A 17386-nucleotide genomic window follows, 5' to 3' on the forward strand; every position below is an offset into this window, starting at 1 on the left:
AAAATTCCTGAGTTTAACTTAGCTGAGAACTATAGAAACCTGAGTTTAATTCAGCTGAGAACTATAGGGACTATTTTAATTTCAATCTTTTCATGATGAGTTGACATTGTAGAAAACTAATAGTCAAATGGTCTAGAAAAGTTAAACTTAATTTTTTTCCATTTGTACAGGAATAACACATTGTATTAAATATGTAAGGTCTAATTTGCATGAGTTTGATTACAGAAACTAATAAAATATTCTTAAAAGAAATAAATGATTGCGGCTCTTAAATTTTGCTATTCTTACTAGGGTGAGATGGTATCTCATAGTTGTTTTGATTTGCCTCTCTCTTAGAGCTAGGGATTTTGTTGGGGGTTTTTTGGTTGTTTTTTCTTCTTTTTTTTTTATTAATTTCAATGAAAATCTACAGAGACTTTGGATTTCCATTCATTCATTGTTGCACTTTTCTCCCCTCCCAACTCTCCCCCCAGTACACTACCCTCTCAGGAAAGCAAAAGAAAAATTTTTTCATTGTTTTACAATCCCTCCCCCCAGGTCCACCCCACTATACAGCCTTCACTCTGAACTCCTGTCATGACAAAATGCCTAATCTCATATCCCTTTGAAATAGTTTTCTCCCTCGTCTGTTTCAGTGCAGTATACATTATTGAACCCATCTTTCTCAGTCTGCCCCAACCCCAAGGTCAGTCCTGTTTTACAACAGTGGCACCATGCAGTATTTGTCCTTTTGTGACTGAGATACTTCACTAAGCATAGTATCCTCCAGGGTCACCCATTTTGAATAATACTGCATGAGTTAATTGTTTTTCAATGCAGCATAGTATTCCATTGTGTGAATATACCACAACTTCTCTATCCATTCGTTTGTTAATGGGCACTTTGGGTTGTTTTCAACTCCCTGCTTGCATGGCAGTTATGGTCTCTTTGGGGTATATTCCCAGTAGTGGAATTTCTGGGTCAAATGATATCTCTATTTGCAACTTTTTGGGAAAGCTCCATACTGCCTTCCACAGTGGTTGCACCATTTTACATTTCCACCAGCAGTGAATAAGGGTTCCAGTTTGTCCACAACCTAGCCAGTATTTGTTGCTTGCTGTTCTGTTAAATTTTGCTATTCTGACTGGGATGAGATGCTATCTGATAGTTATTTTGATTTGATCTCTCTTAGAGCTTGTGATTTTGAACATTTCTTCACGTGCTTGTTGGCCATCTGAAAGTCTTCTTTGGTGAAGTGTCTGTTCATATCCTGTGCCCATTTTTCTATTGGATTATTTACCTTTACCTTGTTATAGTGCTCAAGTATTTTATATATTCTGGATATAAGTCCTTTATTTGACATATCATTACCAAATACTTTTTCCCAGTCTGTGACTTCCCTTTTTACCCTGTCAGAGAAGTTTTTGAATGTGCATAGGGATTTGATTCATAGAAGGTCCCATTCATCTATTTTATATTCTCCCGGTTGTAGGAGAGCTAGGGATTTTGAACATTCCTTCATGTATTTGTTGGCCATTATAATGTCTCCTTTGGTGAAGTGTCTATTCATGTCCTGTAACCATTTTTCAGTTGGGTTATTTACCTTTATCTTATGGCGCTCAAGTATTTTATAAATTCTAGGTATAAGTCCCTTATCTGACATGTCATTACCAAATAATTTTTCACATTCTGTGGTTTTCCTTTTTACCCTGTTGGAGGTTTTGTATGTGCATAGGCCTTCGATTCTTAGAAGATCCCATTCACCTATTTTATCCTCTCCTGGTTGTAGATTTTTCAGGATGCTTGGAAGACTGTTTATGTTGTGGATTAGGACTTTTTTAATTCTTCCAAGCTTTTATTCAATGAAGTTTATAGTCCTTGGTTTTAGTCGTATGTCCATGATCCATTTTGAGTTGGTTTTTGTGTATGGAGTGAGGTGTGGATCTTGCTTGAGTTTTCCACAGGTAGTTTATCAATTTTGCCAGCACCATTTGTTAAAAAGGTTGTCATTTCCCCACTTAACTGATATTATCTCTTTGTCAAAAATCAATTGACCATAGGTAGATATGCTGATTTCTGGGTTCTCAATTCTATTCCATTTATCTATATATCTGTCATTATACAAGTACCACAGTTTTGACCACTATAGCAGTGTAGTAGGATTTGAAATCAGGGAGTGTGATGCATCCTACTTTATTTCAAAGGAGTGCTTTGCTTATTTGGAGCCTCTTCCATTCCAAACTGAATTTTTATTTTAAAAGACAAAACGAGAGAGCCTTATTTTCATAAAATTTAAACAAATTATTTGGTGTAAGGTATAAAAAATTTCCTATATAAAGACTATTTTTAAAATATTTGAGAACGTAATGATGATAATTAATATATATTATAATGAAATGTACAAGGAGCTGGAGTCAGAAAATCAAAAGGGCTGAACTTGCTCAGTATTTCTTAATCTCAAGGAACTGAAGAACAAATTCAAACCCTGAGTTGCTATAATTAAGGATGCCTAAGGCAGAATATTAAATTATCCAGAAAGTATTAAAAGAAGATGGAAAGAGTATACAGAGTCAGTATACCGAACGAAAGGAATTGGCAGACACAGAGGAATTTCATGAAACAACAGATGAGCAAAGAACCTATGGTGATGAAGGAAGACGTTCAATCTGCTTTCAAGGAATTGGCAAAAAAAAATAAGGCCCCAGGAACTGATGGCATACCAATTGACGTATTTCAGCTAACAGATGCTACCCTAGACGTGCTCACCCAGTTGTGCCAGGAAATCTGGAGGTCAAGCACTTGGCCAACTGACTGGAAGAGATCTAGATCTGTTCCCATTCCAAAGAAAGGTGGCCCAACAAAGTATGGAAATTATCAAACAATATCATTGATAACACATGCAAGCAAGATCCTGCTGAAGATTATCCAAAAACGACTGGAACAGCACATCAACAGAGAAATGCCAGAAGTCCAGGCTGGGTTTAGAAGGGATAGTGGTAGTAGGGACATTATAGCTAATATTAGATGGGTCTTAGCTAAAAGCAGGGAGTACCAGAGGAATATCTGTGTTTCATTGATTATTCAAAGGCATATTTGACTGTGTGGACCACAACAAACTGTGGCTGATTGAGAAGAATGAGAATCCCAGGATATCAGATCTAATACGAAACCTCTATTTGGACCAGGAGACAGTCATCAGAACAGAGCAAGGAAACAATGCATGGTTCAAAATTGGGAAGAGAGTACGACAGGGATGTGTTTTATCTCCACAATTACTTACTATAGTAATAATATTACTATGGTAGATTGTCAGTTGTAGGGAGAAAGATAAAATAGGCAATGCTAAGATTGGAGGGAAGCATGAAGAGTCGTGTTTACTATTTTAACCTTGGCAGTCAGGAAAAAGTGATAATGGAGCAAAGACCTGAGGTAAGTAAGAGAGGACTATGTGGCTTTCAGGGAAGGGATGTTCAAGGCAGAAGGAATTACAAATACAAAAGCTGTAGCTGCCATTGAGTTGGCTTCAACCCATGGTGGCCTTTTATACAACAGAACGAAATGTTGCTTTGTTCTGTGTCAACCTCACAATCCTATGTCTGAGTCCACTGTTACAGCTGTTACACTGAGGGTCTCCCTCATCCTCACTGACACTCTCCTTCACTAAGCATGATTTCTTCTTTCAGCATTTGATCCCTCCTGATGACATATACAAAGATAGCAAATCAGGTGGTGCTTTGTTATGATCCATAGGGATTTCACTGGCTCATTTTGAGAAGTATATTGCCAGGCCTGAAAATCTGTCATATATAACCCATGGAGGCTTTGTTGTCATGGTTGTCAGGTGCTATCATAGATCCATAATCTTTGGCTTCATGGATGTTACATCAGGTATAAAAACCAGGCATATTAATCTATCTCTTTGGTTGATTTAATGAAAAAAATAATGGATGAATTTTCTATATATAATTTTTTTAATTGAAAATGAGCTCAATTAAGCAGAGAACCAATTTTTCAGCTGTTCCTTTCACTGAACATGCAAATTTGCCCTCTGTTCATTTATAATGACATCTGACTTTGATTCATAGGTTTGCTATTTTAGTTAATTGAAGGAAAGAATTAAAACAATGACATCACGACAAAGTAAAATGATAAAACAAATAAACAAGACACTGATTCATCTAAAATTTAACATCGTTCCATCTGGGGGAAAGTCATTCAGTATTAAAGGTTTGCTGCCACCAAGAGGCTAATCAAAAAACTCAAATTAAAAAGGTGACTCATTTAATTCTAAAAGTCACACGATTAAGAAAGAAAGGCAGAAGATGTAGTCTTTTTTTATAAAGGCATCATCGGGGTAACTAAGAAGCCTTATTGTGAATTTTCACTTTTTAAAAAAAAAATAAAAAACGGAATGACCAGGAAGTCTTATGAACCTCCTGTTTTTATTTTTTTCCCCATTTTATATTAGTTTATTTACAAAATTCAAATACATTGTTTTTGAGAACAAATTTTTCCAATTTCTCTCACCCCCCACCCATCAAATGGAGGAGGGTGGAAGCAGAGTTATGAGGATGTGCAAAGGGGGACACTAATCATGGAGTTGAATTTTTAGTTTTCTGTTCCTTCTGCCCTATCTCTTTATAAGTGTTATTTCTGTTGTGTGCCATCTGGTTGGAACTAACTCACAACTGAACCTTCAGCAGGTTTTCAGAGACTGCAATTTACATGGGAGGAGATTGTCTTTTTCCCACAGAGTAGCAGCAGATTTGAACCGCCTGTCTGTGGGATGCCAGTGCAACTCCTTGCCCCAAAGTCACCAGAGTAGCTAAAAAGGATCAAGCATATTTGATAGGGTAGTGAAGTCCCAAGCTTGTTGAGCTGCTAACAAAATTGTCTCTCACAACTCAAATCCACCAGCTGTACCGCGGAAGAAAAATGGGGAGGCTCCTGCCATTACTATTTACAGCTTAGGAAAACCAATGGATATATCTATGAGTCAGAATTTATGAGTTTTAGATTTGGTGTGTGGGGGGGGTATATGTTTCTTGGAGGTTCTTTGGTTGGTTTTAAATATCTGTTTCAATTATTTGATAGAAGCAATAAGGTCTTCTTTTATCTAGTAGCAGACCTAAGAAGAGAAACCCTGTCAGAAGTCAATGTTAAATGTGGTGATGAAAACCTGTTGACAAAACATCTCTTGAATGTAACTGGTAGAAAAGAAGAGAGATTGAAGTGTCCATTAAATAAACTAAGCTAACTGCTGTCATGTCAAAACAGTCTCACATCTAACCCTCCTTTGTCTGTTTCCAGGGCCTGTAAATTGCATTAAAAGAGATTGTCCATCTTTCTCTTGGGGAGCAATTTGTGGCTTTGAATCACCTGCTTCTGGTTGGCAGCATAAATCCCTACTAGGCCAACAAGGCTCTCTGAAATATCTAGTAAGGGTTTAACTTAGTAAAACCATGAAGTAACACTCCAAAGTCTTTAATCCCAAACCCTTGAAATCTCTTTCGTGAATTTAAGTCTCTACTTGATCATAAATCCTGCAAAGTCTGCAAACGCAATTGATTTTTATTAACTATAAATCTATCTAGAATTCATAAACATTTATTTATGGTCATATACAGTGTTATATAGTATATTGTGTTTTAATAAACATGGGAGATTTGTTTTCTTGAATATTCAGATATTAAATTATTTAGAACAGTTTGAACAAGCAGAAAAACACAATGGAAAAAAGACCTTGGAGTTCAAAGGATCACTATTTTAAATTTCAGTTTCTTTATCTATAATATATATACAATACCTATGTGATAACATCACTGAAATAGTTAGAGATAACACTGATGAAGCACACAGAAATATTTTATGCTCAATTAGTAGTAGTAGTTGTTGTTGTTGTTGTTCATGTGGTCCTCCCATGAAGACTGTTTTGCTATTAGGGTTATGAACTAAACTAGCTGTTGTGTTTGAGGAGAATATTGTTCTAATTGGTACAGCACTTGTCTGTCAGTTTGCTGTACTGCGATAACTTGTGGGTTACTGTAATACTGAAAGCTGTGCCACTGGTGTGTCAAATGGCATAAGGGTTACCCATGGGGACAGATGTTAGTAGAGCTCCCAGATTCATCGGCTTCTTAAATAAGAGGCCTTTAAAAATCCTATGAACAGTAGAAGAATGCAAATAGTTACAGTAGTGCAGTTGTGGAGACTATATTGGAAGTTGGTTGAAATAAGGAAAAACAGTGACAAATGTCATTTGTTAATTGGAACATGGAATGTATGTAGCTTGAATGTTGGAAAACTAGAAATTGTAAAAAATTAAATGGAACATATAAACATCAAAATACTAGGCATTAGTGAGATGAGATTGACTAGTTTTGGCCATTCTAAACCAGACAATCATATGGTATACTATTCCAAGTATGAAAAATAGGAGAAGATTTGGGTAGATGTGATAAATAAAGGAAATGAAATCTGATCAAAAACTATATAGCTCATTGAAAATTGTCATTACTAATTTGAAATATTTGCAGAGGTCAAAGATAGAAAATATGTAATGGGAATTTATGCTTGGTTAAATATTAGACTATTAGGAGAGCAGTATTAGTCAAAGCAAGAAAATTAATCAGGAGATAGGCCAACATAATTCTTAAAATAGTGCCCTATTAAGGCATATGAGTACTGATAAGAATCTATCTCTAGGCAATAAAAGAATAAAAGGTTATTTCTAGCAAATGTCAGAATATTACTTCATTTGCGCATATCTCCCGTAAACCTTGAGTGAATAGTTTGTTTTTCAGAGTCAATAAATAACAGCAAACTGCAATAGTTAAGGTTTCAGAAATTCTAGTAATTCATTAAAACTTTCAATATTCAAACACAACAGTATGTACAAGAATAGGGGGTTACTAACTCACATTATATGCTTGTAAAAAGGCAGGAGTTCTGTATGAGTAGAATTAAGGATATTAGAAGGTGGAATGGCAGAATATATTGGAAGTCAAATGTATAGCTGTCCTTGAAAAACTCCAACATAAGAGATGTCAAGCTCCATGCTGTCAATAATCTACATATAATTTTTAAACCCCCAAAAATGTATCTACTAATACTTACAGTTAACCAATAACATATCAAAATACATAAAGTCTGTTAACATATATTTTGTATATGTATTATATGTTGCACCCACATGAAAACTGAATTTCAATATACAATTAAAAGGTTTTCAAATGTGCAAGGTTTTCACACCTTCCACCATAGCTGCAATGATTAATTTCCTTTTCTTTGTTAGCAATGATCCTTACACTCAATTAACTTATTTTGAGATGGCAAGCAACCATAGCATCAGGATTAACTCAATTTATGGTACATTATGAAGCAATTAAACTTTTTCGTGTAATAACATAACTTGTTTCTGCTTCTTCCAAGCACTTCAAGCATCAAGCATAAAAATTCATTGTGGTTATTCAAGATACACTGTGGAAAATACTCAAGAACTGGGAGATCACTTTTAAAAAACAATTTTTTAGAAACTATTTTTTCTGCTGTACTTACAAATTCCGTATACATTGTTTTTCACAGCAGACCTTTCCCATTTCCCTAACCATGAGTCCACCTAGCAACTTGTGTAACCCTGTGATTACACCCCTACTCATCCCCACCCCTGTGCTCCAACCCTCACCCCTTTGATCTTCATACACATAAACATTTTAATTCTACAATAATGGTCTTATATAGTATTTGCTCTATGGAAATGAGTTATTTCATTTAGCATAATGCTCTCCAGCGTCTCCCAAGTTAGGTAGTAAAATCATTAGGTACAAAATCATTACTACTGTGTGCTGCATAGTATTCCATCATGTGAATGTACTATAATTTCTCAACATTATGGTTGGACACTTAGGTTGTTTCCATGTTCTTGTGATGGTGAATAATGCTGCTATGAACATTGGTGTACAAGTCTCTGTTTGAACCTCAGTTCTCATTATCTCAGGATATATTCCAAGCAGTGGCATAGCTGCATCATATGAAATTTCTATGTTCAGCTTTTTAGGGAAATGCCAATCCTCTTCCCAGAGTGGTTGTACCACTTTACAATTCCATCAACAGTATAGAAGAGTTCCCATCTCTCCACATCCTCTTCAACACTGAAATTTTGCTGTCCTGTTATATTTTGCCACTGATACTGGAGTGAGATGGTATGTTACTGTGGTTTTGACTTGCATCTCTCTCATTGCCAGTGATTTTGAGCATTTCTTCATTTTGGCCATCTGAATATCTTCCTCTGTGAAATTCTTTCCATGTCTTCTGCCCATTTTGTAATTGTATAGTCTTTTTCTTGTGGAGGCTGTAAGAACTAGGAGATGATTTTTTAATGTAGTAGATAGTCTATTTGGAAAAATCAGTTACATACACAGAGACAATTCACATCACCTGGCTTCTTTTATAAAAAAATCTGCAGATAAATGAATTTGTACAGTTCAAATTTGTGTTATTCAAAAGTCAGTTGTGATTAAGGTATAACTATTTCTAACAAAGTTCTCAGATGCCAGAAATATGAATCCCAAACATTAAGCCCAACTATATTTGAATGTAGCATCTGTATAGCAAGTTGTTGCTGAATCGTCCTCCAATTTGAAGCCACAGTCCAGTTTTGTGAAAGATTTGTTCATCACACAGTTTGAATAGTTTTGAGAAAAGGATATAACTATGACACAGTGTTCCCTTGTTTTCTTCAAACAACTGCTCTTGGTCTACTCATAGGATTCTCATAAGCACAATCAGGTGCTCTGGGATTTCCATTCTTCTCAACATTAGCCATAATTTGTTATTATCCACAGAGGCAAATGTCATTGCATAGCTAATAAAACACAAGTAATCATATTTCTTGTATTTTCTGGTTTCAGAAAAGGCCAGAGTAAGTAAGAGAGGAAGATCTTTAACAAGAGGGATTGACAGGTAACTATAAACAATGGTCTTAAGCATGCTGGAGATTATGAAGATGATGAAGGATAGCCAGGGGTTCTGCTCTATTGTTCACAGGGCTGCTGTGAGTTGTAGTAGACTTATAGTTAGACACCTAACCACCGCAATACATTTGATCACATTGACAAATGCTACCCTTAGTGCCCATTGTTTACATCTGAGCCTCTCTGCCCTTTTGTATCCTCCCTCTAACAATCTCATCTCCAGAGGTGCCACAGAGAAGATTCTTCCTAGAGACACCATTCATATCTCCTAGCCTTTAACAAAATAAGCCTGTTCTGTATCCCATTTCTTAGATACCATGCTCACCTATTAATTAGTCATGGTGGTAGTGGTATGTCCTGACAAATTGGAATAGAATCATAGCTGACTCTTCAGTGGGTTTCCAAGCTGTATATCACACTGGAAGAGACTGCTCATCTTTTTCCCGTGGAGTATCTGGAGGAGCCAAGATGCTTGCCCTTGAGTTAGTGCAACTCCTTACCCACTAACCTACAAGAGCTGTCTTTCATTATTTTGTTTTGTTTTTTACCACAGTTTTCTTATTTATTAATAGTTTCTCTGTTGTTGTTTAGTGCCATTGAGTTGTAGACTACTCATAGCGACCCTATGAACGAACGGCCTGAGCACCATTCGTACATAGAGTTTCCGGAGGCAAGCCATTTCGGAAGTGGATGCCGCTCCTGCTTCCAGGCTTGATTTAGTCGGGAAGCTCCAGCCAACACTGTCCACCATGGGTACGCATTACCACAATTGGCACATCACTGACACAGTCTTCAGCATCACAGCAACCCCATGTTCCCTCTGTACAGCAATGCACAGACCAGTGCTATACCACCTAGAAGAATGCTTGACAGGAAATCAATTTGAACCTGGCATGAGTGCCACAGGCCCAAGGGCCCTTTGGACTTAAGGCCTCCTCCTGGCTCAAACTCCAGGCCAAGCCTCACATGCCTGGCTCCCAGGAACAGAGCAAACCTGCACGTCAAACACATCCCTGGAAAAGCACGCGACTCCAAAAGCTTGCCACCATTCCTGCACTCACACCACCATGCTCCTTCTGGCAAGGAGAAGTTCCCAAGACCCTGGGAGGAGCCAGTTTCTCTAGGCACTGCAATCCCAGAGTGTGTGGTTCGAAACCACCAGATGCTCTGCTGGAGAAGGAGGGACAATTTCCTCCTGTACCAGTCAGATCTGATTTGATAGTACATACAGAAAAAGAAAAAAAAAATAGTTTCTCTAAATATGTGAAAGGACATCTTTTTCCACAGAAAATATTGCAGCATTTACTTGTAATAACACATCATTTACAGGCGTTAAATTTTCACATCTAACTTTAACTTTTTATTAGTTTTCTTCATTAAAATCATGGATTTTGTTTTCAAATATATAACTCGACATAGCAATTTTGGGGGGACGGAGAAGAGAACAAAATTTTCACTGACTCTTTTATTTCATTTATAATGGCAATTTTCTAAGTTTCCTGAAGGAGATCTTAGAGGCATGGTAGGTTAACTGTTGAGATGCTAACCAAAAAGTCAGTAATTCAAACCCACCAGACACTCCATAAGAGAAAAATGAAGCAGTTTCTTCCCTTTATGATTTACAACCTCACAAACTCAATAGAGGGTCACCATAACTAGGAATCAGCTGAATGGCACAGGATTAATATTCCTTAAATACTTAGGTATATACTTCATAAATTTTATAAAATATTTCAAACTACAATTACAAGTGTAAAAATATTATTTCTCAATTAATGTAAAGGGCAGACATACAAATCTAATAAGAAATAGTTCCTGAAACATTTAAGAATTTTCCACATCTTTAATAAATTTCACAGACTAAACACGAAAAAGTTGAAAATCAGATCCTCTTAATTCTCCAACTTTTGGTCTCAGGATTCTTTTAAATCTTAAAAATGTGTTAGGGAACCAAAAAGCATTTGTTTACATGACTAATATCTATTGTCAGTAAATTAAATTAAAATGAATAGTTTACATCACAACAAGATAAATAATCCAATTGTAAAATGGGCACAGGATATGAACAGACATTTCATCAAAGAAGACATTCAGATGGCCAACAAGCACATGAAGAAATGTTCAAAATCCCTAGCTTTAAGAGAGATCAAATCAACACAACTATAAGATATCATCTCACCACAGTAAGAGCAGCAAAATTTAACAGAACAGCAAGCAACAAATACTGGCAAGGTTGTGGAGAAACTGAAACCCTTATTCACTGTTGGTGGAAATGTTTACAATGGTGTAACCACTGTGGAAGGCAGTATGGAGCTTTCTCAAAAAGTTGCAAATAGAGATACCATTTGACCCAGCAATTCCACTACTGGGAATATACCCTAAAAAGACCATAACTGCCATCCAAGCAGATATATGCACACCCATGTTTACTGTGGCTTTGTTCACAATAGCAAGGAGTTGGAAACAACCTCAGTGCCTATCAACAAATGAATGGATAGAGAAGCTGTGATATATTCACACAATAGAATACTATGCTGCATTGAAAAACAAGGAACTCATGCAATATTATTCAAAATGGGTGAGCCTGCAGGATATTATGCTGAGTGAAGTATCTCTCAGTCACAAAAGGACAAATACTGCATGGTGCCACTGTTGTAAAACAGGACTGACCTCGAGGTTGGGGGGAGACTGAGAAAGATAGGTTCAATAATGTATACTGCATTGAAACAGATGAGGGAGAAAACTGTTTAAAAGGGATATGTAATTAAGTATTTTTGTCATGACAGGAGTCCAGAGTGAAGGCTGCATAGTGGAGTGGACCTTGGGGAAGGGATTGTAAAACAATGACAGAATTTTTCTTTTACTTTTCCAAGAGGGTAGTGTACTAGGGGGAAAGGTTGGGAGGGGAGAAAAGTGCCACAATGAATGAGTGGAAATCCAAAGTCTCTGTAAATTTTCATTGAAATTAATAATATTTTTTAAAACGAATAAAAAAATGAATAGTTTAACATTGTAAAATTAAATAAAACTATATAGGCTTTAAAAGGTAAGACAAGTAGTGCTTGACTTCACTTTTGCAACAGAAGACACAAGTATGAAAAAACTGGAGCCTTCTCTTTTATAGGTTTTCAAATAATTTTGAATATTCTCCTTTGATACCAGCCTCAAAAAAACCTAAGCACTGTTGAATTGATTCTGACTCATGGCAGCCCTGTGGGATGAAGTGAAACTACCCACATAGACTCTCTAAGGTCATGACTGTTTACAGAAGCAGACTGCGATATCTTTCTCTCACAGAGTTCCTGTGGTTTCAAACTGTTGACCATTTGGTTTAAAGCCTACCGCTTTAACTACAATGCAACAAAGGTGCCTTTTCTTCTTTGATGCCACACCAAAATTCAAACAATGAAAGCTTCTTCATTGTAACAATACAGTCTGAAATAATAATAATGATTTTTATATTCTGTCACATTAAAATTCAAGTCTATATTTTTTTAATGTTTTTGTTTTCATACAACTATTCATATACATTGTGTTTTACTTATATACATTGTGTTTTATACAACTATCCATATACATTGTAATTATAAATTAACCACTATTGATCTATGCCTATTACCACCCATCCTTTCAAGTCCCCATTGAGTCTTTCCTATTACTTCAGTACCCTCCACCTATTAGCTTCTACTTTCTTAGTGATTTTACCCCTTTTCCTTTTTCTTCACATATTCTGCCCTTTCCAACATTTACAAATATCTTGCTCTGTAACCCAATTTTCACAATAGTGATTTTATGCAGCATTTGTCCTTATGTGACCAAGTTACTTCACTTAGTATAATGCTCTTTAGAGTCTCCCATGTTAAAAAATATTTTAGGAAATCACTTATTCCCTAGAGCTGCATAATATTCCATTGTTTGGATAGACCACAATTCCTCAATTTATTGATGGGCATTTGAGCTGTTTCCATTTTCTTGCTATTGTGAATAACATTGCTGTTGTGAATAATGAGCATATGTGTACATATTTCCAACTATGTCTCAGTTCTTCTTTCCTTGGGATATACTCTAGCTGTGGAATATCGGGATCATATGGGATTTTTATATGGAAATCTGATGCTATGGAAATCTGGAATTTGACAAGGAAATGCCAAATTCCCTTCCATGTCACCCTTGCACCATTTCACAACCCTACATCCTCTCCAAAATATTGTTTGTTGTCTTAAACTTTGCTAGTGCTACTGAGGAGAGAGAGTATCTCCCTAGGTTTTTATTAGTATCTCTCTGACTGAGACTGAGTAGAAATGTTTCTTCATGTATTTGTTAGCCATACAAATGTCCTTCTTTGTTAAGAGTCTTTTTAATGTCTTTTGCCCACTTTGTGATTTGGTTATCAGTCTTTTTCTTGTAGTGGCCCTGTAGCATTCTGTAAACTTTGGTTATGACACCCTAGTCTGAAATGTCATTGCCAAATACTTTTCCTAGTCTGTGGGCTTTATTTTTCACCCTATTGGAGAAAATATTTGATACACATAGAGATTTGATCTTAAGAAAGTCTCATTTGTTGATATTAGCCTCTCCTGCTTTTGCATTTTGGGGTATGTTTGAAATCCATTTATGCCATAGGTTAGGGCTTCTAAAATTTGTTCCCATTTTGTCTCTTAAAACCTTTATAGTTTGAGGTTTCACTTCTAGGTCTCTTATCCACTTTAAGTTGTGTGTGTGTGTGTGTGTGTGTGTGTGTGTGTGTGTGTGGTGTAAAATATGAATTCTATTTCTGTTTTCTGCAGGTGGATGTCCAGTTTTGCCAGCACCATTTGTTAAAGAGGCTATAATTTCCCCTAATGGATTTTGTTTCCTTCTCAATATCAGCTTACCATAGGTAGATTGCTTGATTTCTAGGTTCTCAATTCTATTACATTGATTGTCTGTCATTGTACCAAAACCCTGTTATTTTGATTACTACAGCTGTGAAGTAGATTTTGAGATCAGGGAGTGAGATTCCTCTTACTTCATTTTTATTTGTCAAAAGAGCTTTGCTTATTCTGGGTCTCTTTTCTATCCTTCCCAAAAGAAATTGTCTTTTCTACTTCCTTGATGAGGGACTTTGCCATCTACATTGAGACTATGTTGGACCCGTAAACTGCTTTTGGTGGGATTATAGTTTTCACAACGTTCAGTCTTCCCATCCATGCTGTTGTGTACTGTCAAGTCAGAATTGACCTATGGTTGACCTTCCAGCAGGTTCTCAAAGGCAGTTAATATCACAAGGGGAGACTATCTTTCTCCCTTGAAGCAACTCACAGATTCCAACTGTGTACCTGGGGGTGCCAGGACAACCCCTTACTACTAAGCCATCAAATGAACAGATAATATTTTCCCCCATTTAGTTAAGTCTCATTGTTTCTTCTACATTGGTTTACTAGGTCTAATAGTTTTTGGTTGAGTTTTGGGGATTTTCTGTGTACACTATCATATCATATCTGCATATAATGACAGTTTCACCACTTCCTTGACAATTTAGATGTCTCTTATTTCATACTCTTGCTTTATTGACCACGCTAGAACTTCCAATACAATGTGGAATAAGAGTGGTTATCGTGGGCATCCTGTCCTGATCCCTGTTCACAAGAGAAATGTCTTTAATCTCTTGTCCTTGAAAACAATGTAGGCTCTTTGTTTTGAATATATATTTTTCACTGTGTTGAGGAAATTCCCCTCTATTTCTCTTTTGTTGAGTGTTTTAATCAAGAAGAATGATGGATTTTGTCAAAGGTTTTTTTCTGCATCAATTGATAGAATCATGTGGTTCTTGTTCTTTGCTTTCTTAACGTGATTAATTACATTAATTGCTTCTTTGTTTTATTAATGGGATTAATTATATTAATTGTTTTTCTCATGCTGAACCATGCCTTAGTCATGATTCTTTTTTTTTTTAACATACTGTTGGATGCAGATGACACAATCCTGCTTGCTGAAACTGAGGAGGACCTCATACACTTGCTGCAGAGGGTCAAGGACTGCAGCCTTCAGTATGGACTGAGGCTCAATGTCAACAAGACAAAGATCCTCACCACTGGACCAATTGATAGCATCAGGATGTTTGGCGAAGAGATTGAGATTGTTCACAGATTCAGTTTGCTCAGCTCCACGGTCAACACTCTTGGCACCAGCATCCAGGAAATCAAAAAACATATTGTGATGGGAAAGTCTGCTGTTAGGGACCTCTCTAAAGTACTCAAGAGCAACGGTGTCTCTCTGGAGACTAAGGTGTGCCTGATACAGTCCATGGTCTTTGCAATCACTTGTTATGCATCAGGGAGTTGGACAATTACTAGGGAGGATAGAAGGAAAATTGATATCTTTGAGCTGTGGTGCTGGAGAATAGTATTGAATGTACCATGGACTGCCTAGAAAACAAACAGATTCACCCTGGAGAGGGTTAAACCAGGATACCCCTTGGAGGCAAGGATTCTGGGGCTTTGTCTGACATACTTTGGACGTGTTGTAAGGAGATCCAGGTCCTTGGAGAGGGACATCATACTTGGTAGGGTGGAGGGACAGTGCAGGAGGGGAAGACCCTCTATGAGGTGGATTCATTCAGTGACTGGGGTAATTGGGATGGGTGTGTCAGAGGCAATGTGATTGGCACAGGATAGAGCAGGGTTTAGTACTGTTGTACATAGGGTCGCTATGAGTTGCAAAAGACCCGACAGCACATAACAACTGTTGGATTCTATCAGCCAGGATTTTGTTAAGGATGAGATATTGGTCCATAGGGGTTTTTTGTTGTTGTTTGGTTGGTTGGTTGTTTTTTGTTTTGGGTGTGTTTTTTTTGGTGATGCTTTTGCCTGGTTTGGGGATTGGAGTATGCTGCTTCATAGAGTGACTCTGGGAGGGTTTCCTCTTTTCCTATTTTTTAAAAAATTTAAATAGAATTTATGATCATTCATCTCTGAAACTGTTTGGGCCAGGACATTTTGACGTGTTAGTCATTTTATGATCTCCTCACTTTCATCTTTTATGAGGGGTCTGCTCCTGTGTTCTACTTCTGTCTGTGTCAATTGGGTAGAATGTGGGTTTCTAGGAATTTGCCCATTTCACCCAGGTTTTCAAATTTATCAGAGGCTAGCTTTTCTTAATATTCCATTATTATTGATTTAACTTTAGCTAGTTCTGTAGTGATGTGTTCTCTTTCATTTCTTAGTTCAATTGCTATGTCTTTTCTTTTATTCTTCTGTTAAGTTTGTCAATGCTGAATCTGTTTTATCAACTATTTCAAAGAAGCAGCTCCTGACTTTGTTAATGGTTTCAATTGTTTTTTCTACTTTTTTATCCCATTGTTTTCGGCCTTTTTTCTTATAACTTCCTTTCTTATAGAGGCTGGGGGATTAGCTTGCTTTTCTTTTTCTATGCATTAGAAGTGTTAGTTAAAAAGTAATTTATTTTGCTCTTCCATTATTTTTTACTCTTGTTTATTAGTATGAACTATTCCCTGAGGACTACCTTAGCTGAATCTCAGAGGCTTTGCTGTTTTGTTTTTTTTTAGGAAGCGCATTTTTTATTTTTAGGAAGTGATGTACCCTTTCTCCATACCTTTTCAATCTATAGGCTGAGTAGATCATTTGAGAGGCTGAACTTTATAATGAAAAATATGGCTTGGGGAAGGATCATCACCAACCTGCATTATGTAGATAACACAACCTTGTTTGGTACAACTGAATAAGACTTGAGGTGTTTGGTGCAGAAGGTCAAGGACTACAACCTTCAATATAGTTTGCATCTCAACATGAAGTAAACAAAGATCTTCACCAGTGAGTCAGTAGGCAGAATCATGATAGTTGGAGAAAATATTAAGGTTAATGATTTCATCTTGTTCCAATCTACAATCAAAACCCTTGGCACTAGTAGTCAGGAAATCAAAAGAGAACTTGAATAGGGAAAATCTGTTATCAAGGACCTCTGTAAAGTGCTAAAGAGCAATGATATCAGTCTAGAGATCAAGGTGTGCCTAATCTAAGTCATAGTGTTTTCAGTTGCTTGCTATGCATCACAGAGATGTACAAGAAATAAGGATGACAGATGAATCAATATCTGTTTTGTGGTACTAGAGAGGAGTATTCAACACACCATGAACTGCCACGAGAACAAACAGGTATGTCCTGGAAAGGGTGAAACCAGATTGCTCCTTGAAAGCAAAGATTTTGAAATTCCTTCTCACATACTTTAAGCCTGTTTCCCTGAGGAACCAATCCTTGGGAGAAGGCATCATACTTGGAAGAGTCAGCACTGCAAACAGAAATCCTGGATGAGATGGATTGACACAATGACCGTCACACTGGGCACAGGTGTGTCAGAGATAATGAGATTGGTTCAGGATAAAGAAAGGTTCAAAGGCATTGTTTATGGGATCACTATGAGTCATAGTCAACTTGACA

The sequence above is a fragment of the Elephantulus edwardii genome, unplaced genomic scaffold (genome assembly GCF_000299155.1).
Source record: "Elephantulus edwardii isolate Elephantulus edwardi_28Jun2011 unplaced genomic scaffold, EleEdw1.0 scaffold00003, whole genome shotgun sequence".
NCBI classification, from domain to species: Eukaryota; Metazoa; Chordata; class Mammalia; order Macroscelidea; family Macroscelididae; genus Elephantulus; species Elephantulus edwardii.